The sequence below is a fragment of the Lagopus muta genome, chromosome 6 (assembly GCF_023343835.1).
Source record: "Lagopus muta isolate bLagMut1 chromosome 6, bLagMut1 primary, whole genome shotgun sequence".
Taxonomy (NCBI): domain Eukaryota; kingdom Metazoa; phylum Chordata; class Aves; order Galliformes; family Phasianidae; genus Lagopus; species Lagopus muta.
Window position 1 is genome coordinate 21,703,667 of NC_064438.1, and position 27,755 is coordinate 21,731,421.

The window sequence follows — 27,755 nt, forward strand, 5'->3', positions numbered from 1 at the left end:
TTTCTTTTTTTTTTTTAAAAAAAAAAAAAAAAAAAAAGGAAAAAAGAAAAAAAAGAAAAGTCTGTAGATATTCTTCCTGCACTCTTGCAAAGATTTGATCTTGAATTCCTACTGTGGTGAAAGCCCTCAAGCTGAAACTTGGTGCTTCTTGGAGGCAATGGCCCACCTGATGCTGTTTTGTCTCTGTGCTCTGAGGTGCTGTTGCTTGTTTGCCTGCGTCCTGACTGTAGGAACCCTTGTGCTAGATCTAATGAATCAGCTGTATGAACAAACTGGGTGGTGCCATGTGCCTACTTTTTCATAAGGAACTGGGAAAAAAATAATTTATAGACCATTTTTGGGTTAAAATTTAAGAGATTTCTTCTTTTCCTTGAAACAGTGGGTGACTTGAATTTGGCCTGCCTTGAAGCATGCTGGCATTAAGATACACTAATTAGCAATGAGAGACATCTGGATATTCTTATTGTAAGTATTCAGTCTTCTCTATGTAGATAACACTAGGCATTAGAATGGAAGGCAAGATCCCACTAAAGCATCCATCAAATCATACTTACATGCAGTTATCACTTTATAGAAAGTTATAATAGGAATCATAATAATTTTAAGTAAGAGCTGATTAACATATTTACAGTATTCTTGAATTTCAAGCTTTGTGCATTTCCAAGTAGAGGGCATTGCTTAACGTTGTTCTTTCACAGATTCTCTCCCTGTGAGCTGGAGAAGCCAACTCTTTACCCTTTGGTGGAAGAACACAGGTGTACTTCTAAAAAGTCTTGATTGACTAAAGAAAGCCACAGTCAGATTGTGGCAGAAGGGATTGCAAGCCAAACACACTGGAATGCTTTGTTCTCAAAACACTGCATTGGTTTCTGTGGCCCTATTTTCTGCTGTTCAGTGGTGGCTACAATGCATTCCTCAACGTGGGCAAGAAAACAGCACTTGAAAATCAATAACCTTGGATATTCCTCACCACTCTGACCTCAGACATCTCTTACCTAAGCAAGAACTTGTATCAGTTGGAGGCTGTGCATCCACATTGGTCACCAGTCCAGCCCTAGATGGTCCAGCCCCCAACAGTGGCTAGACTAGCAGCTGCTAGTCTAACATAGCTACTTCCTACACATACCTAGGATAAAAAATGTTACACCACAATGTCAAGATATGCAGTGAATGCATCAGAACGTACATAGACAAGTAGCCTTGAGCAGCAGAACATAAGCCAGCTGTGTATGAGTAAGGTAATGCTGAACCTCCCAAATTGGCAAAGAAAGGCGCTCTGCATCAGCAACCAAAAAATATTCCCCTGACATGAGATGACCTTCCTATCTGTAGGTTTTTGGAGAAGATGCCAGGGAAAAAGGCAGAAGCTGCTTTTATTTGAGACAGCCTTTTTTTTTTTTTAATTTTTTTTTCCAGCACTTGGGCCTCACTCCCATTGACATCTTTGCAGACCTCAGCCCAACATCTTTGGGCAAACCTTTACCATCTGCTGAATTTTCAGCTGTTTTAGTTTCCTTGTGATGTGGGTGATCATTTTTCAGATAAGACTGATAGTGTAGGATGGGTATGTTATTACTGTGTCACCTTACCTCTGATCATTAAAAAGCTTTTACAACTCCCTCACAAGATTTTAGGTCATGGGTGAAAACAGGAGGCTTATACGTCCTGGCTTGTAGAACATAATTTGTTTACAGGGTAAGAGGAAAGGCAGGTGCACAATGGGGAGGCAGCAGCCAGCTGAAGGGGAACGTGTGGAAGCTATGCAACTCTGTTAAGAGGCTGTGCACAGAAATACTTTGTCTCACAAGATCTTTAATATATATATATATTTTTTTGAGGTGCTTTGTTACCATTTCTTCTGAAGTGATACTGCTCTCTTTCTCTCTTTGTGGGGACAGTAGTATGATTTCGAGTGCTGACTGACTTCACTAAGAAGTTGGGGTATTGTCTCTATGTTTTCTGCTGCAATATTCAGCCTTCAATACCAAACCAAACCTGCCACCTGATCTTTTCATGCTTTCTTATTTTCTTTATAATTTAAAACTTAACCAGCCTCTCAATCCTGTTCTTTAAATCTTGGATCTGGATGAATCATTTGCCTCTTTACTTGGGCCATGCCATAAATGTTCTGTTTCATAGTAGGCAATTGGCCATAAAAGATGAACTGTTAGAAGACAGACAGCCGTAGGCTGTATTTCAGTCAGTCTTCAAGCTACTTAGAGCTGTTTAACTCACCGTAGCATGAACTATGAATTGATGTGTTTGTTCTGCCACTTAACCACCAGCTCCCCCCAGCATCTCTCAGCCCCTCCTAACCCAATAGCTCAGAAAAAAAAAAAATCAGACAACGGTCAATGCTCCTATGTTAAAAATTAAAAAAAAATCTTGACACTGGGTTTTATTTTTTCCTCATCTCCTGTCTCCTGCACTCTTCTGGTCTCCGTCTACAGAACCTAAAAGCTGTAATATAATTCCCCACAAATGTGGGGAACACTGAGACACACAGTCTCAGCATATCTGTTCTCCCCCTTCTTCCAAGTGTCCCAAACTTTCTGAAACTGAGATAAGAGGCTGTGAAGGACAGTGGTTAATCCCAGAGAGAACAGTTTATGTAACAACACTGCCCACTTCGTATCTAAGCAATTTGCGCTTTTCATAACTTCATTCTTGTCAGTTTGAGGATTTGTAAAGAAACTTCAAAAGCAGATGCCTTCTCCCTAACCCACCCTTGTGGTTACTGTGATATTCCTTTCTTCCTCCTTTCTTTCCTTCTCTTCTTCCTTCCCTTCCATCCTCAGGCATCTATCTGCAGAAGGACATAGGACCACGATCCCACAGATGCCTCCTTCCCTCCTCCTCTGCCTTCATGGTGCTGAACCTTTGTTTTTCCTTTGCAGAGGAGGAGTAGGAAAGGAGCTTACGGCATAGTTTAAGTATGTTGATTTTTTTTTTTTTCTGTTAACTAATACAACATGTTCAAAACTTTGATTTTGTATAAGCAGAGGAAAAGAGAGGGTAGGAAAAAACAATTGTGGAAGATAAAGGAGTCACTTGAAAGAGATCCAGACGTGCCGTGCCATTGCTGTAACCAAGCAAAGGAGAATCTTTCCGGGTCTGGAGAAAGTTAGCAAAGTGTAGCATTGCGTTGTGGGAGGCAGACACAGAACTACATATGTTAATATCTGCTCCTAACAAAGTGTTGACCCGAGAGGCAAAGCTGGATCGAAATCATCACTAAGACATGGTGAGACATCACTTCTATTTAAGAGGGACTTTGATGAAAGAAATCACATTTGAACTTCAGCTGCAAACCCAGAAGTGCTGTTAAACATATCCAGGGTTATGTTTCAGTGAGCATCCGCAAATTCAACAGAAGTTCATCAAAAAGCTCCCAGAGGTTCACAAGGCTTTCTGTTGGAGCTAGCTGCGTGAAACCTGGAGAAGCAGAAAATTTTACACAGTTTAATCTTGGAGCACTGTGGTTCAGCCAAACCCCTTCACTGAATGAAATGGCGAAGGCTGGAAGTTGCACAGCCTGGTTACACACTCACAGCAAAGATGCCATCTCTGCCCTGAGGAGCTTATGGCTCTCGGCTGACATTCAGGGCCCCTCAGCCTCCTGCATTTTAGAGTACTTACTCATGGTTAACTATGAATGACAACATTAATTTACCACCCAAGGGTTGTGAAGACAGATCTGATAGTGCTTGCAGGGGGTGGCCTTGTGTAGCATAACATCAAATAAGGGAAACAAGCTAATCACATCAACACCTACCACAGCCTCTATTTACCAGCATTCTAGAGAACAGGGGGGAGAATCATTAGGGACCATTAATACTAGCAGGCCTGTGAGGTAGTATTGATCAGCCTGTCAGTTTTTGGTAGTGTTTATGGAAAGTTAAAGAGAATTTAAGAAGCTGCAAAGGAAAAAAACACAATGATAAGAGGGAACTTTGCACATCCCTAGGCTGGTGGGACTAATGCTTTATAAGGGTGTTATAGGGACACTACGGTGTCAGACCCCACAGCTGTATCTTGGAAAGGCAGGAACTTTCTGTTAAACTGTGAGCAGTTCTCACACCAGATTCCAGCTCTTACACTGCATAAAGTGAAGATGCTAGCTTAGATGAAAGTACCAGGAAAAGAGAAGATGGAAGTGAGATGCAGAGGAGCTGGCATCCACACTGGTGTCTGAGAAGTGCTTGAGAACACCCCAATGTAGGCGTTGATGAGAAGAGTCCCCAGCTTAGATCAGCCCCTGAAAGTGGCAAGCGTGACACCAGACTTCAGAGAAGGCTCTAGGCAGAATTTTTGTAATCAATAGTTGCAATTGATATAAATAAACATAATACAGTGAGACAAAAAGCTTTCATAGATGGAAAGCAAATCTCACTAATCTAACAGAATTCTTCAAAGAATCAGTAAGTATATGGAGGAAGGCAATCGAACAGACTTAAGTGCTTGATTTAAAAAGAAAGAAAAAAAAAAGCAGGTACAAGGGCTAACTACAGAAAATAAGCTCTCTTGTAGTAATAGGGAAGGAAACAGAAAAAGAATAGGCTCAAATACTCAGATTTCACAATAGAAGGAGGTTACCCGCAGGGTTCTCCAAGAATCCTTCTGGGACCATATGTGTTCAGAAATGATCTTCCAGAAGAAGGCATAAGCCTTCTTAAGTGAGGTGATAAAATAAAGAGGATACAGTATGATCTGGGTAGTCAAACCAAAAACAGAATGGAGAGGGTTGCAAAACACCTACAAATAGCAATTTACAAAATAGGAAATTAAGTGTTGCATAAGTAATCTATAAGAAAAAAATAGTTCTGACCAGACAAACCTAATAACAGCCTTTAAGTACATTACACCCACAGAAGAAAGTCAAATGCAGTAATTACCTGGAAACAGCATCGGCAATCAGGGAAAAAAAAAAAAGCAATCACTGTGAAGATCTGCCTGTAGGGGACCCTCAGCCCACTGCTTAGAGGGAAACAATCAGTCAAGGCTGGAGAGAGGAAAAAGAGTAGGAGGAAACAAAGAAAGGAGCACTCAAACATTAAGCTCTCAGAAGGCAGTGGTTGTATTTATTTGATTCAGCGCTCCCACCTGCTTCTGGATCTGATACAGCTGAGCACATACAGCAGGCTGTAGAAATAGTTACTTCTGATTATCTATCTTCCTTTATGGCGTGAGTGTTCCTGTCTTTGACTTACAGCAGGAGTACTAAGGAAAATGAAATGACTTGACCGAGACCCACGAGCGAGGAGAGAATGCAGTGAAGTGAAAATGTTGCAGTCTATGTCTCCCAGATATTGGCCCAGAGCATGCTATTTCTTTACCCCTGGGTTCTTCAGCTCTTCTTCATGGCCTGACAATGTGGCAACTTCTTATTAGGAGAATTAAATCATCTGCTAGATGTCAGCTGGGAAGGAGCTTTGTTATCATCTGTGGTTCCCAGCCCTGCAAACTGCTGTGCAGTTCTAAGAGATCTGGAGCTACATACGTGGTTTTTGCTCTGTATGCACAAATCTTGGGAGTTATACCCAATCTGTGTGGCTGCAGGCTTGAGGGGTGAGAATTTAGTCTGTTTAAGAACCCCACTGTTGTAAAATCAGCATTACTCAGGTTAGAAATGTTATCTGCTGGGATTTTCCTCTGAAATATAGCCCTAGTCCCTTACTGTGACAACAAAGTCATTAGCCCTGTCCTGCAAGGTGTGTCTATCCTAACTCCAGTCTTTCTACCAGCAGAAATGCCAGGATTAGCTCCGGATCCAGATCTCTCTTGGCATTTAGCCTATGCTGCCAAGAGCCCCTGAGCTCATTTACTGCACTTGAAAGGATCCATCATTGCAGTGTGGATGTGCTGCAGCACTGTGAGGCTCAGCATGGGCCACCCACTAACATACACCCCAGACAAGTTCCACACTGTTGCAGCTACACAGTCACCAGTACATCTGCTAAATTGTTTAACCCCCTCACTGAAGAATTTTATACGAGTGGCAGTGTCTGCAGCATAACAGCCTAGATAGAGCAGGGAAATAATGGCTGACCCAAATGGAAAGGTCCCAGGAGTTATGCTTTGACTAGGAGCTCTTGGGCAACTCTAGCCAACAAAAATTACATCTCCTTACTAGGTCCCTGACTTGAGTGGGTGTAACTCATGTGCCACAGGTAATGTTAAAAGAGGTGTTCAACATCCAAGACCTCCAATTTACATCATCAGGTTTGTAAGTATATGTAGGGGGAATGCTGAGGTTGATGTGAACTGTTCCAAGAGTCTGGAAATCAGGTCAGTTCTTGAATGACTGTGTTACAGCGCCTCTGGACAGATGAGTTACTGCTGTTTTTTTTCTGAAAAATCAAGCTTACTGTGTCCAACTCACCTACCTGAAGTGAAGCAGAACAGTGGGAAAGCACACCTCTCCCAAAACTTGTCTAGGCAACACAAGACAGGCATTTTTCTCATGATGTCATTGTCCTGGAAACTTTTGAAAGCACACTGTGAAGGAGGAAGCCTTGTGGGTCTGAACTCCCCATCAGCCTCTCCAAATGGGCCAAGCTTTGATGAAACCAACTCATTATCAAAAGCGGAGAAAAACATGTTGGACGTTGTTTACCACTGAGATCACCCTGGTGGTTCTTCCAGCTGCCTGAGGATATTGGTGAAGACAGAAAGAGGGGGAGATGGAAAGAGAGAAAATGCCTGTTTTGAAGTTTCTATCCTCAAGATGATGTGTTTTCTTTCGCTTATTTGCTCTTTAAAACTCTGGAGAGCAGGTCTACCCAAGGCCTCTGCAGCGTGTGTTCTGGGTCAGATCCAGAGTCTGAAGTTTCTTTTGGGGAATTTTGTTTACCTTCAAATTTTTATTTAAAAAAAAAAAAAAAAAAAAAAAAAAGCACCAAAAACCTCCAGTTTCCTTGTTTCTCTTGGCATTGGAGTGGATAACACTGTCTATAAGAAAGTGCATATAATGTTCCCCACGCAATCCAGTTTCATCTTTCTTGACATTATGGTTCATGCCTAGGAGCCTGAGCTCTGCATTGCTAACAGTTGCCACATTCTTATGTTGAAAGTCTGGAAGATTTCACAATCTGAGTATGACACGGAGCCCATCACAACAGTAAGAAGTTGTTTTCTGCTATGCTCACCAGAAATTATGAGAAACACAAGCAAAAACCTGCTACAAGTCTCTAGTCATTGTATAGTTAAAAATCTTTTGCTGCCTTTGAGTTGGTTAGAAAACAAGAACAAAAGGAAGCTTTTCCAATTTTTTGTCAATGTTGACATGAGCCACAAGATGACTCAAAAAGAGCTAGGTTCTGGACTTAAAGCAAATCCACAAACATCAGCAAATTTCTTGAGTGTGTTCTGTGTCTGAGTTCATAACCTGTGTCCAAACCTCCTCTGGGCTGAGATTGTTTCAGAGTGACCTGTATTCCACCAAAGTTTGAGCATTTTCCAATGAAGACCTAAAAGGTGAGCATTTGAAGAACTGTCAGATGTTGGAAAATCAGATGAGTGATCAAAATGTGATCCTTGAAAATTGATGAAAAAAGCAGATGCTTTCTTTGCAAGTGATCTAAAAAACTCTGTATAATAAAGAGACAATGAAGGTCCAGCATTTGCTTACGATTCTTGATTCTTTTTTTCTTTTGTTTGTCAGGAAACAAGAGACAAGATTTATTCTATTTATTCCTCAGCAGCCTGATAGTCATCAAGCACCAAACTACCAGTGCCCAGAATACAGCCCCACTACTCTAGCAAGTAGCAAGTTTCAGGAGTGACATTTTAAAGCTTTTGGGGAACATAGGGTGGAAGAAGGCAAGACGTTTGCTTGCTTTAAGGAAGGCATGCGCCCAAGTGAACTGCCAACCCAATTCCATTGGATAGGCTGGCATCTGTCCAGCTGGGGTTGCTGAAATGGGAGGCACAGAGCTGTCATCCTTTTGATGAGCTCACAGGGATCTCACACAGGTCTAATAGGGGAAATCTAGTGACAGATGAAACTAACTGACTTGGATATTCATTTTGTTTGTGCTTTATGACCACAAATTACCAAGGAATCCTTAACTTAGAAATGAGCCAAGAAATGCTACAATAGCATAGTTCTGTATTATTTTTTTTTTTTGATAGATCTGTTCCTTACACTTTACACTAATAATGCCAAACATATTTCATTTTGTTTTCTTGAGACAAAAATTGTTGAGGAAGAAATATCTGTAGCGTTTCTGCTCTGTAATAACTATATATTTTTTTTGGCTTATGAGGCTGAGCATGGCTTGATAGACAATATGATTCTTGTATGCACCAACACAACCTGAAAAGAATATTCCTTCACTTTCCCTTTCCCTTCCTCTTCCCCCTTTCCTTTCTATTTCTTCTCTATCCTTTCGCATTTCTACAAAAGGAGTTAATTTTGAGAGCTTGTGTGGTTTTCATTAGGATCACAGTCTTTTGAAATGTCAGAAGAATGCCCAGCAGAAACTGAAATTGATATTAAAGGGTTGTCTCAGATCACCCTCTGCACACTACTATCTTGCTTCAGCTTAATTGCTTTAGGGTTGGTAAGTGGGAGTGTCGCCTTTTGGGGGAAGAAAAGAAAGGAAAGAAATGAAAGGGAATGAAAATGGAGATGTAAACCAGTTTTCTCCAGTCTTCACTCTCTCTTTTACCCAGTATGATTAGTTCCTCAAAGTGAAGATCACTTTGGGTATTGAAAATACCACATGCAGGAAAAGCACTGTAACCTAGGAGCAGCGAGGATGTTCTCTGACAGCATGAATCTTGCTGGAATGAGGCTGCCATGAGGAAAGCCTGTCACCAAATCATCTAAGATAGCTAGATTTTTTTTTTCCCCCAGTTGGACTGGGAATTGGGTACATATTGTGGCAAGTATGACTGGACAGGTGAGAGTGTTTTTGTGGAAATATGTAAATGTACATCCGCATATACACATGCACGCGTATCTCTTCAGCTGCTGTCTGAGCTGTCACAGAGCTGTTTTCTTTGGAAAAGAAGGAGATTGGTTATGAGCATGGCATTTTTCCTGCCTTTCTTTGGAGTTCTTAATGGAATATACATCCCCACTTTGCCCAGGCAATTGGGGTTCCCTATCTAAAGGGGCTGAAAATGCCTCCTGAAAGGCAGAACATATAGTGCACTGGCATGTGAATGAGAGTGGATGAATTTCAGGAATACTTCTCTCTCCTTTCCATTGTAGGAAGCCAGAGAGATCTTTACCCCAGATTAAGGAGGGCCAGGTGATGTTCTGCTAATATTCTTAAATAGCATTTATATTCTTGGTTGAGCTTCTTACCCAGAGAACACTCTGAAACACATCCTTGCCTTGACTGCAATAACTGCTGAGAATTGGCTTCCCAGTAGTATCCTTTTACAATAAAATTTCCAATAGGAGGTTCAGCAACCTCTCTAACAGCACTTGAAGAAAGAGATCTCTGAACATGAAGACAAAAGCAGTTTGTCACTTCCCATCTCTCACGCGTACCTATAGAATCTCATTTGCAGCTTTTTCCATGTCTCCTTATCTGTATCTCATACTTGCTAGGCAGTGCTCTACCTTAAGTTCAAAAAGCTCTACCTGACATGGGGTAGCATCATCTGATGCACTATGGGCTCTGTATTGTTGGCTGGCCAATGCTGTCAACTGGAAATTAAGGATGTTCAGCTCCTTCAAAAGTGGGCCTGAACTGAGTTCAATCTGTGGTGAAAGCTGTTAGTGTATCTTCAGCTTCCCCCCTTCCATGTACACATATAACTTTGGCTTGATGGCTGCTTGTTTAAGATGAAGAAACACCTGGCTGATGGCTGAGGCTCAGAAGTTTAGAAGAAGCTCGCTACATTTTTGGAATACCTTGCAAGTCAACATGTAAGAAAAATCTTCATCTGAGTAAATATGTGCAGTTGCAATCTCATATATGTGTATGGCAATCTCATACAACTCAGCCTTAGGTGTCTCCCCACTCTATCACCTAAATTAGAGCAGTCAGAGCCAGAGTACAAAGGCCAAGAAAGATCCACCAAGAAGGAAGCTTAGTGTACTGGCCATTGCTGCACTGTAGGAAACTGTTTGGAAGATGTTTCCTTCAGCTTTGTTTTTTTTTTCTTTATTTGCCTTCATGGTTTTTTTCTGTTCCTAAACTCTGAATTTTTCATCTTGCAGAATTGGAGCAGATAACTCATTTGCTTATTCTCGAATGAAGCACTGGCCAAAGGATCCCTGCTGATTGTCCCAGAAGCCAAATTCCCATCCACAGAGCAAACAGACATGATGAAATACAGGGTTTATTGGTTGTTGTTCCCAAAGGTGATGGTCACTAGTATGATTTTGCTTTGAAAAGCAGTTTAATTCTATGGGCTTGTGTCTAGCCAGCAGAGGAGGATGGATGTACTATAACACTGTCAAGGTTGCTGCTACCTGGCATGAGAGTTAGAATTGAGACAGAAGAATCCCATGGAAATTATCATCATTTGCCCATACTCATTCCTGAAAGCCACAGCAGGGGTAAGTGTGATCCCTGTAGCACTTCTCCACCAGCTGTGGGCATCTCCGGGCCACTGTGAAGGGGGTCCTGGTTGGTGCTATGATACCAGCCTGGTTCATGCTATACTGTGAGCCTACGTGGCCAGCAGCAACCCCATTCAGCCAACAGCCATGACCGGGGGAATTTGGGATGCACCAGTGGTTTTGATTATGTTTGAACTTCCTCTTTTACAATTGACAATTGCCATAGTCTGCAAATATTTCTTCCTAGCTGTGCATTAGGAAAAAAAAAGAAAAGAAAAAAAAAAAAAAAAAAAGATAAATAAACTATTTTTGTGGTTTGTTTTAGTAGCTGCTGGCATCTCAGATGTCTTGAATCGAGGGACACAGGCCACAATAGGGAAGAGAACAGACCAGCTTTCAGGGACTCGCTGACCTTTCAGACCTCCTGAGCCTTCACAAAAACCTTGTCAGTTACAAACCAGCTGTGGAATCAGGAACTGCTTTTGACGTCACTGCTAAAAAGTCCTAATTAGATAATTTCCCAAACCGTGCTGGTCTGAAGTGCCTCAGCTTCACCTTTAGCCCTGAATCAGCTCACTCAATTTAGTGGTTAAAGGTTCAACTTTGTGTCAGGTCAAAGGCATTCTTGAGAAGATACCTATTGTTTCCAAATGGATTTTGCCATCTGAAACTATTTCTGGATACCTCCTTCCCTTCATGTTTCCAGTATCTTGGTATTCAGCCCAGCTCCTTGAAGGAGAATCCTGAACTCTCTCTCATCTTAACCATCCTAGGAGTCTCTATCTCCTAAGCAGCCACAAATACAATCAAACTCCCCAAAAGGCATTTGGAAATGCTACAGTGTACTTGAATGTATACCCTATTGCAATGAAGCTGCTAACAACAAATGAAAGTGAAAGCCTTGTCTGTTGGCAGAAAGTCTAGCACTGTGCTTTAGAAACAGTACCTGTGTAATTATAAACTTCCAGATGCACTTAACACAAAGCAGCACAGCAAGTCTCTCATGCGCAGAATCAGAGCTATGGCTGGGATGGATAATGCAGTTGTGCCTCTCAAGGCACAGAAGTTTATGGCATGAAGGAAAGAAGAAGGTTCGTGTTAATGAAAGCACAAGGATTGATCTTCTGAAATGGACATTCAAGAGCACAGAAAAAAACTAGGATTTTCCCTTCCTCCTCTCAAAGAGTGTAACTATTTTAATATTTCCATTCTTGTCACCTGGTAGATTAAGTTCAATCTTAACAACTGAATTTTAATTTATTACTCTGGTCTAGTTTAACATGAATTCCGTGAAATTACTAATTCTACTCACCTCCCAAAATGACACAGCGCAAGAGCTATGCTTTTAGTACCCTGCCTTGGTTTTAGTAGTGATATGTGAAGTGAGCAGTAGTGCATGTCTGCTGTAACAATAAATTCATCCAAATTCAAGCTTCAGAAAGCAACGAAACAGAAAGAAAAGGTAAAACCTGTTGTGACCACGAAGAAAGCCCTTTTGGCCTCCATGTGGCAGAGGAGTAAAAAGAGAATTACATGATGGCACCATCACCATGTTTATTTGGGGATTTTCTCTTTAGTGAGAATGAGAAGGGCCCGCCAGACCTCTGTGCTTCAGGTTAAACATATTTCTGATGTTTATTCTTGTCTTCATTCCACTCATTTTTTTCCATACTCCCTAAAATATCATTTGAAGTTTATTACAGTCACTCTAAGAAAGGTCATGTGGTAAGTCTGGCCTAGAGTCCAATTTTTCCTGCTCTCCTTAACTGCAATATTCTGAGGTTTGACAAGCCTCCTGTGAACCTTTCCTTCATGGCTTTTGGCTGAGTTCTTGCAGATAGACAATTTGCTTTTTTTAACATGATATTCATTTCCATGGTCCAGGAATGGATAAAGAGCATGAAGCTCTACTGAACTGCTTTAAAACAACATCTCTCTGCTTAATGATCTTTCTCTGGATACCAATCACATAAAATCAGAGTCAGACTTGAAAATTTGGGCTTTGGGATCAGAAATGTTGGTCTTAAAGTGTAGCCTCTAAAACGACCCCTGGGTCATGCAGGCAGATTCTCTAATATTAAAACACCTACATAGGTCTTAAATTACCGGGTGTGGAGATACCTGAACTGGTTCCCTGCAGCGTGGTACTTCAGAAGATATTTACTCCATCACTGAACTCACTTGGGCTCACTGGCTTGATGCAGGACCCTGAGATTCATCTCAGCATGGGCAGAACTACTTTGTTGCCCAGGCAGAGAAGCCGAAACTCTCCTGCCATGGGAAAGGGAAGAGGGGAGGCAGAGCCCTGTGGAGAGCCTGCAACGGCAATTTCTGCAGGTTCCTGGGAAGCAGCAGCTGCTCTCCATAACTGAACCTCCCAGTGTCTGCGGCACCAGCCTTATCCAGCTGTGCCAGGGCTGTTTTGCCACTGCGAGCAGCCTGTGGTGAAAGGCGGTTTCTCCCTTTGCCTTGGCTTAGAGCCCACCCCTTGACTGGTTGTTCAATTAATACCTTGAAGAGAAGTTAAAATAGTGCTTTAAAAGAGAGGCATAGCGGAGAGGATAAGCCACCATCTGAGCCCTAAATCAGGGATATGGTGGGGAAGGGCTGGGGGGAGTTACAGGCTGCAGCTGTGCAGGACCCCCCACAAGAGGGGTGCAATGCTACTGCTGTGCTGTCTAGGATGAGTATGCTTATCCTGAGACACAGGAGGCTGCACTGCAGTTCTTCCCCAGGATCCCTCAAGGCAAGCAGTTTCTAAGAAATCCTGAGTAAGCATGTGGATTTTTGCAGCACTTAGAAAAACTGGCTGTTAAGCACTGAATCTCGATCGTTAATTACAGTGATGCTATCCCTCATTATAGCTAGCGGGGTGTGCGTGGGAGGATGATTCCTCAATCACCTCTGTCTACCTGAACCTTAAAATAGAGAAATACAGGAATAAACAGATACAGACTTAACCACATAGAAATGTGAAAAGTAGTGTTTGTGTATGTGTGTGTATATATACACATGTGCGTACATATTCTGACTTGCATTACTAACACTTTTCTCTATTCTCCAGAGAAGACAGTCTTCTCTTCCAGGCCCCAAATGTAAATTTCCTGAGGCACTGACTTAATCTTCACTCGATCTGTCCTCATTGCTAGGATCACTGGGATGGAGGCCTGGAAGCAAAGCATCCAGGACCTCACAGCCAAAGCAAAACAACGGCTCCTTTCCCCAGTCTCCTAATAAGTTCAAGAAGTTACACAAAAACAAACAAAGCAGTGGCCTGGACACATAACTGAGCTTTCCATCTCCTGCGCCGTGCCACTGGGGATGGTGAGCCCTCATCAACCTGCAGGACATGATGGCTATGATGTTCTCCTTCCACCTATAGAGGCATCTGGAGAGGGTTTTGGTGCCAAAGGCTGCCACCAGCACCGGTGGTGGTGGGGTATCCTTGCTCTAGTTGCTCCCCTTCATGCCACCCACCAGCAGAGCCGTGCCTGAGCCCATCTGTGTTGTGCTCTGTGCTGGGCTGAGGAGGTCTCCAAAGTGCAGAAACATTTTCTTTAAGAAGGCTGCTATTGGTCTGGTGACATAATGAACTTTCCAGAGCTGGGAACATTTCTTTGCTCTATGTTTTCCATAAAGTTTATTTAATTTACAGCACTCAGAGGTTACTTAATCACAGGAACTTAAATTTATCACTTATACATGGCAAACCAGAAGAGACATATTACCGTGATGCATGGTTTTTGGAGCACACAGGGATGTTCTTGAAATTGTGTAAGTCACCACAACCCAGATAAGAAGAGATAGAGTTACTTGAACCAGTGTTTCTGTCAGTGTTATTTGCTCTGGTTTTCTCTGTGTGGTTTGGAGAAGAACTGGTATCTGTGTGAAGCAAGACCTTTTAAAAATACTTTTTTGGCATCTCTACACCCTAAAAAACCCAAATCTCACAAGAGGAACTTCTTACACAGTGCTGTCATGGGGAGTGGAGCCATTTGTCTCAAACCTGCACGTCTTTCTGCAGGGTTACAGCTGCAGCTAACAAGGCAAATCAGCATTGTCAGAGGACATGACACCACTGTGGGCAGTGGGATTTTTTCTCTTTCCTTCAGCAAAGAGTCTGACATATTTTTAGTATTTGGTCTGAAAAAGAAACCAAACCACGCTCATTTTAAGACGCTGTCTGTCCTTGAAACACTATTACTGGCGTTTGGGGCTCTGTCCTGGTCTGCTCCGACCTGATGCTAAGGGTTTGCGTGGAAGCCAAAGGCCTCTCAGAGATGTCCCCTTGTATTTGAGTGCTTAGCATGCTCTGAAATCATGGCTGACCCTTGGGCCAACGCTCAGGGCATGGCTGTGTGGGGCAGCCTGGCTGATGGCCATGCCAGCAGGGCATAGGCCAGTGAGTGTCTGTGGCCCATGCCAAGCAGTGGGCAGCTCCTGGTCCTGCCACCCGCCAGGCCTGCTGGCACAGCCCCTGCCCCTGCGTGAGATCGGCCCCACCGCAGAAAGCGGTGACTGGGGAGACGGGCTTTCATTAAACAAGTGGTTTGTGCCTGGAGGAATGAGTCCCACATTGTTTTTTCACTTTCCTGCTGCGTTGCTATTTTTTTTTCATCTTGTCCCTAATTAAGTGTCTCACTTCTGCAGTCTGGGCAGCCCGTTATTTCCCGGTTACCAGCTATGTCGGGTGCTTTATAGTTTTTCTCAACTATTAGATGAGGACTTCCAGATGAATGTTAGGAGTGATCTCTGTCTTCAAAAGAGCCTGCAAGAATAGTTAATCTTTCCAGTAACCTCCATTGGTGAGTTAACATCATCACTACTTTTCTGAGGAGGACAAGAACTGGCCGTGGGAAACCAGCGCAGCCTGCCCAAAACCATAGAATTATGGAAGGGTAGAATCATTACGGTTGGAAAAGACCAATAAGACCATCTAGTCCAACCATCAGCCCCTGCCTGTGACCACTCTAAACCATGTCAGTCAGTGCCACATCTATCCCTTTCTTGAACACCTCCAGGGATGGTGACTCCACCACCTCCCTGGGCAGCCTGTTCCAATACCTCACCAAAGCCATGGCTGAAGTAGCACTTCTTGGTCAGCAAGGCTGAGCAGGCTATGTCTCACTTTCTTTTTCTTTGGCTGAAAAGTCTTGCTTTCTCCAGCCTGTTTTTCCTGCAGCCTCTCTTCTGAATTGTCTCCAGACTGGTGTGAGAAAGCTTTGGGGGTGCCTCAAACCAGGAGGTACATTTTCCTGGGGGTCTTAATACGTCAGCCCTATTCCCTCTTGATATTTGCCTACCACACAACATCAGCTCAATGGGAACAACTGTGGTGTTTTATTCATTAAAGAGCTTAAGTTGACTCAAAAACATTTTCAGGCTCTTCCATAAGAAACTTGTAATTTAATAGGTAAAATGTCAAGGAAAATCAGTGCAAGTCTGTTTCCTTTCTGCTTCATTATGCACTCCATTAAACAGCTTTTATGTTCTGTTTATAGGTCGGTTGTGTGTTTCTTCTTTTTTTCTTCACTTTTTATTTTTATAAAAGAAACATTTTTACATTTATGATGTAAAGCAAGCTGGGCTGAGAACCAGCATTCCAAGAAATGTGTTTGGCTTGAGCAAGGAATCTGTAAGACCACAAGCATCAAGATGTCCCTAGCAAGAGGCTCCATGGTGGGACACTGCGGAGGGGAGAAGGGTGGGGAAATGAAAAGTGTTCCAGGCAATTTGCTGATTGCAAATCTTCAGAGGTATAAAATGTCCCTAAATTGCGACACCCCTCCCAGGGTGTTAAGAAAGGTCTGATTGTCCAACCTGGAAAGAGAAAACTGCAAGCAACTTGTTAATGTTTCTGTTTCACCCCTACAGTGAGGAGCAAGAGAATGCCTTTTCCAGTTCGTAAACACCGCCTGGTTGACTGGAGAGATCTTCTTGCCCGGATGTGGCGAATTTTATAGGCATGTGAATAAGAAACAGAGCATGCAAAGGAAAGTATTACGGTTTAGGGGGTGATAAAATGTAATGCCACCCTGCTCCATTCCCTCCCTCCATGCTTTCTCAAAATGTCCATTGGGAATCTTTGGCTTTGGTGAAGCTTAGGAGGCAGAAGAAAGTAAAACACAATTTGGACACCAAACTGAGATGTCATGCAGGATAGTGCCTTTGTTTCCTTGAGCAATGGAAGGTAATAGCTCAGAGCTGGACTGTGGGGCTGAGAGTAACGGTTTTTTGTTCCCCCCTATCCCTCTAATTTACTTACAGAACTGCTAAGCAATCTACTGTGAGATATAAATCATGCCCAGGTTGGACCAAGGCTACAAATGTAAATTCAGTGTTGTTTATAAAGTGCTTTGTGTGATCAAGGACAAAGCCCTGAAGAAATGTCCAAAGAGAATACAACCAAAAACACTACTACAATTATGATAAGAAGCTGCCTCCCACAATGCAGGATCTCCTCTGTATTTTCACTGCTTTTCTCTTCATTTTCGTGCATTGCCGAGAGCTTCTGACAGTGGTGGTAAAGACTCTGAAGCTTCATCTGAGGACAGATGAAGGCAGATAAAGGCAAGGGAAGTGGATGGTTGGCACTCCCTGACAAACAGATTTCTGGATAAGGAGAAGAAAAGACACTGGTTCTGAATGCTGTGATAAATCTTGCAGGGAAAGTAATTCATTTGGTCTCTATTTAAGCTTGGAGAATTCATCAGCAGGAGAAAGTCTGGAAGGACTAATATACAAAATAAGCCTCTTCAGCATGACTGAATTCCATCTTATATTATGTTGCTGTTTTTTTTTTTTGTTGTTTGTTTTTTAATTTTTCAGTTTTATGCAATTATTAAAGCATAGAGAAAACCTGAAAAACAAGTAAGAGGAAATTATCTTAGAAAAAATTTACTTTGTCTGTGAGCTGGAACAAGATACTATGAGCAGAGGCACTGAAGAATTTGAAGCAAAGATCAGCGGCAAAGTTCAGTCAAAATCTTGGAGAGGTGGATCCATGAGATCAAACAACAAACTGTAGAAAATTTATGCAGATGATGTGTGGTACAGCAGCACATTTTAAGAGGCTTTCAAGTGTTTGTCAATACCATAGGAATCCATGTTTCAGTGGTTATTTCGTCATTAGATTTCATGTATTGCATACTAATAAGGGCTCATTGTCATATTTTTTTTTGTGTTTTTTGCTTTTCTAGCTTACAATCCATTTGTGGATTTTGTTTCATTATGTGTCATATTTTTCCTGCACTTTTGCTCTGGTTGTTTTTCTGTTGTTGTTATGGCTTGCGTGTTTTTGTTTGGTTGTTTTTTTGTGGTTTTGTTTTTCATAAAACTAAAGTTGTTCCATATATTTCTCTCTCATCCCACAATTCCTCATTCTCTGCCTTCTCGTCTAGCCTCTCCTCTTTAGGATTTTTCAGTCATAACCTGACTCAAATATCAGTGATGTATCTGTTTTAGATGAGCATGCTGTTCAGTAACAGTAATCATCTCTTCTAATACTTATGGCTACACTACTGCAATGGTCCCATCTCCTAAGTGCTTACCATGCTGATAATCAGCAGCCAGTTTCCCAAAGTGACAATGCATACTGGGTCTAGTAAGGCCTTTCAAGAGCTCTGGCTAATTTGTGGAATAAAAATCTAATTCACGTAAAATCCTAGGGCATTTTCCCAGCTTGATGGAACTGCTCCTACTGATTGTGTTTCTTGCACTGTTTGTACACCATCTCATCAAAGTGGTATGAACACTTCTTTCCACTTGCTGAGGAACAAAGACTACTGCCAGACTAGCTGACAACCAAAAGGAAACCAGCTGGAACAGTTGCAAGGAGAGAGAGGAGATACTTGTGGCTGAGTTTTGCAGGACAGGGAGACTGAAGTCACGAGGTGACACAGAGGTCCTTGCAAGCTCTTACCAGTCTCCTCATCACCAGTGTCTGGCACAAGAAAAAGCCAGGGTTTTAAAACTGGCAGCAGTGATATGACCATATTTTTCTCAAGGAGTGAAATTTCAATCATCTTGGTACAGTGACCATATTTTTGAGAGATAAGATGATAGAAAAAAAGATGCAAAAAGCACATTAAATTCTATTTTGCAAAGCATACAATCGTTGGAAGTTATGCAGACTTTCTAAGGATAGACATCAAAATACTGAGGTATATCTCAGTGCAATTTATCTGGTTGACTTTCATTGCATATTCATTTCTGCTTCTCCACTAGGGAAGGGATTCAGATATGCTGATTAACAGTATATGCATTACAAAGCTGCTCAGAATTCATTAAGCAAATGCAATGGAAGTAGGTCATTCTCTGACTTTTGTCTCCTGGATGGCATACAAAGAGGCTCGTCTCTGCCAAGGAGGAGATGGTTAAATTGGTAATCATAGAAAGTATTAATTAGGAATCCATGCCCTTGGTCAGCCAGGTAATTGGATGCAAATTAAGATTCATCAAGAACATTTTGCAGAAGATTTTGATTCACCTTGTTTATTTTATTACAAAAAATGTGAAGGTCTAAAAAATGAATCATTTCTCTTTTGTTGAAAATTGCAACAAGAATTTTGATTCAAATCAGAACTTAACAGCTTTTATTCAAAACTATTTTATAAGTAATTACTTTTTTTTTTAATAAAAAAAAAGAACTTCCAAATTAAACAAGCAATCAAACAAAATCCTGCACATTTTTGCTTTAAAGCATTTTTTTGTCCTCACTGATTCTTCTTCCTTGTCTTTGAACAGTAAAAATAGGAGTAGATATGTTTTTTGATATTATATAAGAAACAAAACCCAAACCCTGAAGAGTAACTCTGCCTGGGAGATGTTGGGGCAAGAGCTAATTTTCTATACAGTCTATTCAATTTCCATTATACTTTTTTTTTTTTTTATCTTTAAGCTTGAAAACTTAAGACCACACCTCTCTGCATCTGTGTTTTCTTAAATACCTACCAGCAACTTCCAATGAGTGTTGGCTGTGGCAATACTACAAAATTATCCTGCAGATGGGTGCTCCCAAAAACATTGCTAAGGGCCAGCAGAGTGAAGGAACCACCCTGCCTCCTGGACAAGGTCCAAAAATCCAAAAGCCAGTTACATGATCTGACAGGCAATGTACAAAGTATCTCAACAAATTCTCTACTATCTGAAATGCCCTTGCTCTTACACCCGAGAAATATGGAAACACTGGAAAAGAAACTCAATTGAATTTGCAGTCCTTCTCCCTTCATCCTCGAACTACACCACATAAAATCAGATCAAATAAAAAAGCCCTTTTCAAAAATAACTATCAGAGCTGTAAATTAAGTTCTCTTGAAGCGAGTAAAGGATGAGAGCTACCTCCTGATTCGATTTACTTGGGGAAAAAAAAAGTAAAAAAGCGCAGCTGAAAATGGGAGGCCAGACTTGTGTAAGGCTACCTGTGTAAGTGGGAGCCGAAGAGCCTGTAGGTACTAAGCATTGGAGCAGCCAAGAATTGTTCCACCATCACCTACATCTCTCCCTGAATGCCAGGGTGACTCCTAATTCCTCTGGGTGAGGTCTGGAGCTTACATGGAGGCCTGGCTTTCTGTGGGAAATGGGTTTCCCTTTACCACAGGCTGCCTGCATTTGCTGGCGTGAGAATTGACTTCCTGCCTTTTGATAACCAACACTAGCTAAGGCAAATTTCTGCCTAGTGTGCATTTTCTGTGCTCTGTCGCTGTGATTGAAGCAATACTCTTTCCACTGTTTCTCCTGAGAAACTTTCCAGTGCTTGATGCATCTGACTGCTGAAGTGTTGCCTTCAGCATCCTTTAATTATAGTTTGAAATTCAGCTGTTTTTTTCCACCCGGCTTCTGCTGGTCTGCTGCTGGGATGATGTTTTCTGGAGTAATTCATAGCAAATGAGTTTCAGAAGGGCAATGACTAGATAGAGGAGCGTGGCAGACCTGGCTTCTGCTCTGAACCAGATGCTTTCCATCTGGGGATTTTTCTGTTCCCTTTAAAATGAAAGCAGTGTTTCTGCTGCAGGGTCTCATGGGCATTACACTCTTCCCCTGGGTTATGAACAGGTATGAGGACTGGAGCTCTGTGTCTACTCGTGTCTTGGACCATAACTACATCTTTCTGACACTCCTGAGGGACCCATGTTCCCCAGCTGCCCTATCTCTCCTCCACCACAAATCCTGACCTGTATGCTGTGCCCTGACTCAGGCTCTTGAAATCATTAAGTCAGCTTTCTCCACAATGTTTGAGAAGGGTCCCAAGACCAAACAACAAGTGCTTTTTCATGCTTGGGGTGGGTATCTCATACTGAATCCACAGGGGTATCGTTTTTCTGTAGGGACACTCAGGGACTGAATAGCTGCCCAAGGTGCTCTTGGTGAGAACTAGACAGGAAGCAAAAACTGCTACGGCTGAAAGCACTTACTGAAACCAAAATATTTTAGGGCTTTAAAAATGTGTTTTGTTGTTGCATTACTGAACAGAAAGCAGGCCACACAAATGCTTTTTCCAAAACCCTTGTTTACCTTTTCCTTTTTTCTCACTCCTTAGAAACACAGAAAAACAATGAAATGCTTTCGGTAAGCCTGGTGGTGAAGTGTCTGTCTATTGTGGATCTCCATCCTTGCTTACTCTCAGGGCTACCACTCCATCTTTTTCACTTCTCCAGTGAAGATTTCCTCTGTCATTTCTTGACTGCCACCAAAACACCATCCCATGTGTGAGAAATGTCCATTGGAAATCAGAAAATTGGCCACTTCTGATGAAAACCTGCTTTGTACCCACCTCCAATCTCCAGCCAACCCTCTTGAGGTTATATATGACACCATGTTGCCAACCTTGGTGTCAGCTTCCCATTCTCTTTGCAAAAAGACAGAAAGATTTCGTGTGAGTAACAATCCAAAGGGCTTAAAAAAAAAAAAAAAAAAAAAAAAAAAAAAGACAAAAATCTAATTTTAAAGGGATTATGGTGAACCTCTTGTAAACTGTGTTCAATAAGAAGAGGACTTAGAACAGGGCCCGTAATGGGTCTGAGTGACTGTGCTGGGGAAACAGGTCATTTCCTGATGGTTAACAGCTAATTTTTCTAACAATCAAAATGCAGGGATCATGCATATAGGTTTCTAATGGACACTCATGAAATGGAAAGAGGGCTGATGAATACCAGGTGGCCAAACTTCACTTTCCTATTATCGAAGACTCCATTTAACTCAGCAGGATCCCTGACCACTTGAATCTGTACAGTAGTGTATGGGCAGTTCATAGCCATATACAGTTTATACTCCCCCTCCTGGGAAATAAAAACCATTGATAAATGGTGTCATTGCAATATCTCCATTAGAAACAGCACCACCAAAACTATTTGGTCCTGGAACTCATTCCTTTAAGCATCCTGGAGTCACTGGAGACAGCATTGTCTGTTAACTCTGCAATTGCTGGTGCACCACACTGCCTTGCTGGACAGTCACCAGTACAAGCAATGAGTGGGGCAGGCATGTTCTATTAGATCAGCAATATCCAGAGGAGTGGCCTCCTCTGTTTACAGGAGAGATGCCCTGCATGAGTTCTAGGCCATGTGATCTTTTACGGAACAGTTTTCTACGTATAATTACTATTACTTGTAATAACATTATTTTTGTTCTCTTTTTTCTTTTCCTGACAAAATATGTTTTATCTAGTAAAGAGAGTCTTTTCTTTTAGAAACTATCAATAGCTTTGAAGCTTCAGTGCAAGTTTTCATAATACTATTTCATAATACTATATATCAAAATTTGTATGGATTGAAACTATTGATAGATTCAGAATAGTGTTTTTCACTCAAGTCCTTTTTTTCCCCAGGTGTCTACATGGCCTGCTGCTATAGCCCTGGCAGTCGTGCCTGCCTTAGTAAGGATTTTGATTGTGAAGTAGTTTAGTGTTTAACCAAGGCTGCAGAGATCTGGTCATTCAGATTTAAAGTTTGCAATCTTTTTTTATGTTTACCATCCACCTCTCTAGCATTCAAGTTTCGCTTGCTTAGTAGCAGCCTGGCTCCAACTTATGGCAACATACTTGGGAGACTTCTCTTGAAAAGCCTGTAAAATGCGTCCTTCTCCTGATATCAAAGTGCACAGGTTTCTTCCCTTTGCCACGAGACTCCCCATGAATTTCCAGAAACCTGTAAATACCTGGTGACATATAGCTTCTGAAAAATCCTGAGATTTCTGCAGACTGCAAAAAAACCTGATGGCACTGCCTAGATTTCCTTAGGCCAGGAATTAAGTTATGATTCAAATTTCCCATAAAAACCAGCTGGCACAAACGTGAGGTACTGTACCACTACATGATAAAATCAATGGGAAATCTTGCTGGGATTTAAATCCACAGTGGTTAAGAGCTCAGCTTCCTGGGGACTGCCACACTTCTACGTGAGCTGCCTCAGCTGCTGGAGAGCCACAGACATTTTAGGGCTCCCCCAGACTGAATTTCAAGAAGAGGTAACAAGCTTTCCTTTCTAAAGATATGAAAAGGCAAACATCTGGAGAGACTATGGAAGAAAAGGGAAGATGAAAACTGGAAAAGAGAGAGAGGATCAATGAGATTTAGTTCAGTGCAGATGCAGGAATGGGAGACGTACTGTGCTGCCCACAAACAGTAAGGCAGCAATCATCACAGAGCCTGTGCCAAGTACGACTTTGCTCCTCTGCCTCTCCCATATCCCTCCAGCAGAATTAATTCCGCATGTTACATAGCTGCCTCTTGGTCCTTCCTGCTCTTTCTGATATTGTACAGATCATAGCCTAGTGGTTAACGCTTAAGATTGGGAGCTGGGCTTCCTGGACTCTGCAGATCTGTGATTGATGTATTGCATGACTGTGGGCAAGTTACTTCAACTTTCTGCACCTCGAATCCCTCATCTTCGGAGGATAACAGTACCGACTGTCCTGCCAGAGAGATTGCGGGGCTTAACTAAAGCATCGTAGAAAAACTATGTCTGATGACTTCGTCAAAGAGCAAATTAGTACTAATGCACATTGCTCCGTATGATGTAATGCTCTTATTAAGAAAAGATGTTTGCAGGCTGCCATAAGGTTTATGGAAATCTAAAAATATCAAAGGAAGGGTCACTCACAGGAGTACCAAAGTCCAAGTTAGGCTTTTGTTTCATTTTTTTAAAGTTTTGCCAGGTCTTATGAAGGGAGGAATATCTGGACATCTGGACAGATTCCAAAGAGAGCCAGGGCCCAATCCACATAATGCAGTGTAGTGTCTTGGGGAATGCAGTGGGCATTTCCTATTTTGCACATAAGGAACTCAGCCAGGAAACAGTCTTCATGATTTCAGCCAGGAAGATACAGATTCAACTCAAAAACACTGACAAGACCTTCATGGGCATGAACTAAGGATACATGCCCTACTCCACATATGCCACTAGTGTTGGGAGTCTGTTTCTCAAAGCTGGGAGCCAGGGTTCAGAGAACTGGAGTTGGACTTCAAGAGAGTCTGGTAACGAAAACTTCTCCATATGCAGGTGATGAAAGGAGCCAAGTACAGCTGCCTCACACCAGTCCTGCAATAACAGTCTCAGCTTCTCTAAACTGTCAGCAATAAAATTATATTTGCTTTTAGCAACACCTAGGAGAATGGAGTAAAAGGATTTTTTAAGGAAATAAAACCTATCTTGCAATATGTATTTATTGTACACATTACCCTCTCCTAAGTGCTATGGAGTATTACTAATATCAGAGTGCTTTGCACTCTTGAAGCACTTTTCATTTGAGGATCTCTCCATAACTTTGTAAGCTGATCTTCATAGCCCTGAAGCACATGACACTGAACTCACTTTGACATTGTAAAAAAGGAGGCAATTTGCCCTTGGACCATGCTCGAGGGCAAGGCAAGGAGCAAAGTCTGAGATAACTGCTGGAAAGCCACGTTTTCCTTTCACCTGACATTTATTCACATGGAAGATGGCTGTGACATCTGAACTGGTGCAATGCTTTCAGGAAGATTTTCGTGTTGCTGAGCCATGCTGGTCAGGAGGAGAAGGAAATCAGTCCAAGAGCCAGAGAGACATTCTGGTTGAATTCTATCATGTTTCAGTGATCCAAATTACTATCCCAATCATTCAAAAATGGCTAGGAACCTCACTTATGGCTTGGCCAAAGGGTAGCTTATCCAAATGCAGGTCAGTCCATGGGCACACATCCAGCCATACAGATTACCAGTGATGATCGCTAATTTTCCTATCCAAGAGAAGGGAAGGTGATGTGCTTCCCTCCTGCAGGGATGTGCCTAAATCAGCAGTCCCAGAGTGTGCCTCGGCCTGAGAACACCACCTCCATGTGCAACAACTGTAAGTCTGGGCACATGTGCATCAGCATTCTCTTTCCAGAGGTGCTTAATCTTAACACAAGGCAGATGATAATGCACATGCTGATTTCTGTTGTGTTATCAGCACTTCTTCAGCACCTCATTGCAGAATTACAGAGAAAGTGGAAAACAGAAGCGGTTAAGTGGCTACATTACTGTTGTTCCTGTCTTCCTTTCCCTTTGCTCCACACACATGCATAAATGGCACACATTGAAGTGTGGTACATTGGTGACTGGTCCAGCGTGCACAAATAAAACACGACTGTGATAAATGGTGACTTCAGGGAAGATTGCAGGCATTGTTCCATATGAATCTATGAGTATGACCTGGCTGAGGATAGCACAATACTGGTTAAAAACAACAGGATCATGAGTCAGCAACATGATGCAGTTGCACAACAATTACTACTACAAAAAACACCAAAGAGATTTTGCAATGTAGCACAATTAATGTTTTATGCAAGGTAATTACCCTGCTGTGCTCTACTGCAGCCAGAGTACTGGAAGAGTCTTGGTAAAGCTTGTAGACAAAAGGTCTCACCTTATTCTGGATGTTCCTAAACGCTGGGCTATCCTGACTGAGCTATAAATTATGCTCCTGGCTCTATTTCATCAGGAGTTCCTCAACAGAAGTCATGCAGTTTCCTTATGCATCATTAAGTGAGAGACACTGATGTCTCTCACTTTAGCAGCACATGGGCTGCTAAAACAATTTTTGATTTACACCCATTTGGAAAACTCACTAATTTTAAGTATTGCACTTCAGGAAATATATGGTGCAGAGAACCTAGAATGACAAGAGCTAGAAAATGCAACCACTGAGTAAAGGAATCCCAGGTGTCCACCAGATGAGAGAGAAAAGAGTGGGTGGTGTGGAAGTCCTGTGGCACATAAAGATTATCCTGAAAAGGACAGTGATTTCTTGTCCTCCATGATACTCTAGGCTGAGGTAGATATAACGTGTTCAGTTTGCAGCAAATGAGCTACTAGAAATTGAATGAAGCTATCAAAGCACTTCTAGTTAAGCACTGGTAGAGGCTAGTAGGGTTGGAGAATCTCCTTCTGTGAGCTTTATCAGAAAAAGTTTGGTTTTGTGATTGGTCAGGAAGAATAGGTCAGTTTAATCCCAGTTCAGATGTGGGGTTTGGGCTAGATGACTGCTTTGGTTTCAGCACTGTATTCCCTTATTCTTCTTGACCCTTATTCTAAGGAGCTGGAGAGCCCCAGAGGCTGGGTTGGCAGGAGAGCCCCTCTGGACTATATAGACTTCATTCGTTAATTTGTTGTCACTATAGCCTATTTTTCTCCTCTCCCTGTCCTTCTTCCAATATTCTTTTCTAAGAGGCACAGTAAGCAGCCAGCATGAGTCCATTTCCCAAGGCAGGACTCCCAGAGTGGCTTTCAAAGTCATCCTGATGTATCAACCCATACAAACTGTGGATGAATGCACACATATGTAGCGACAAGCAGAGCTGCGACACTGCTTACTGCTAAGCTGTCTGGCTTTCCTGTTGTAGAGGCCTTCATTCACTTGTTTATAACTTTGACAGCTTCAACTGTTTGGGCTGAAATTTTACACACAGGGTATCTGTCTCAAACTGAATTATTTACTGAAATTTCAGACAAAATGACATAGTGTTTCTGAGAAGAAGCCTGGAAAAATACATTGTTCGCCTTGAAGCATTTTTTTTCTTCTTTTAAAACAACCTTTTATTTGGAAAACCCTAGAACCCCTGTTCTTTGGAAGTGCAATCAGATATTTGGCAGAAGAGGTGGCTTTTGTGTTGAGGATGTGCCTTGTCTGTCCCTGTGAAAAACTACCCACATTTGGCCAAGTTATAAGGCTGAAAAAAAAATCATGTGGGAAGGATCTGTTACTTCAGTCAACTTAACTCCTGGCAGAGCAGGCTGCAGCAGAAAGTTGCCATTGTGACAACTAGTCTTATGGATATCTACAGGCTGCCACAAATTTATGTGCTTATGCTGTCACATAGCTTATCTTAAGGCATAAAATCAGTTAGGTTAGATAACTATCTATTGAACGGTTGGACTGGACGATCTTCTAGGTCTTTTCCAACCTTGGTGATTCTTTGATTCTATGATTCTAAACCCTCACATTAAGGGAATATTAGCAAAGTTTCAAAGTCAATCGTTCAAAAGCCTGGATTAGAGCTTCCTATACAATATTAATCCTACTCTTTTGTGCACAGTATGCATATATACATGCTCAAGCCCTTTCCTGCAGCCCTCTAGCCATGCCTCAGCAACACTGGGAAGCTGCAGATCCTGCCACATTTGTTGCAGGTGATGGAAGTGGAGGGAGGGGCATGAAGGAAAGCAAAAAACAGAAGGTCCGATCTCGCCCAGCTGTTAGCAGCAAAGTTTTCACAGGGGTCTTCTGAATGCAGTCTTTATATCTGGGGTACCAGCCTAGGATTGATGTTGGCAGCAGCTCTGCTCTGAGCATCTGCAGCTCTGGCTACTGACAAGCTAGAGCTAAAATCAAGGTCTAAGAATCCCAATGGCAGGACTCAAAATCAATCACTATCATGGATCTTGTAGACACTCTGTTAAGCCTGTTTCTATGTCTATGCTGCCAAAGGCCCCAAGGCTTCCTTCAAGACCAGATTCAATTCTGTAAGCTTGCAGGCCTGGTCAGGGGGCATGCAGTTCCCACACTGAGGCCAGATGCAGGCTGACAGGCCATGTGGGTGCTGCCTGGGGCAGCAGTGTTGGCTGCAGAAGACACCCTGCCTTCAGCCTCCCCACAAGCTGCAGCAGCGGTTGTATAGCAGTGTTTATGCTTCCAGTTCAACATTTAGAGAATGAAGAAAATACCAGCTTGCCTCCTGGGTCTGTAGCAAAAATAGATGAATTAATCTTTATGAGACA

The 27,755-nt window shown here is 42.2% G+C and overlaps 1 long non-coding RNA gene across 2 annotated transcripts; it reads right to left on the minus strand.

Annotated features, from left to right (window-relative positions):
- Nucleotides 1-1,769: 1,769 nt before the first annotated feature.
- On the minus strand, nucleotides 1,770-5,033 carry LOC125694847 (uncharacterized). 2 transcript variants are annotated; one of them, XR_007377733.1, is made up of 3 exons: nucleotides 4,896-5,033; nucleotides 4,137-4,258; nucleotides 1,770-3,435 (listed from the first exon to the last, which is right to left on the minus strand). It is a non-coding gene; the product is annotated as an uncharacterized LOC125694847 (long non-coding RNA). The 2 variants fall into 2 exon arrangements; XR_007377732.1 differs by having other exon boundaries at nucleotides 4,137-4,298.
- Nucleotides 5,034-27,755: the final 22,722 nt, after the last annotated feature.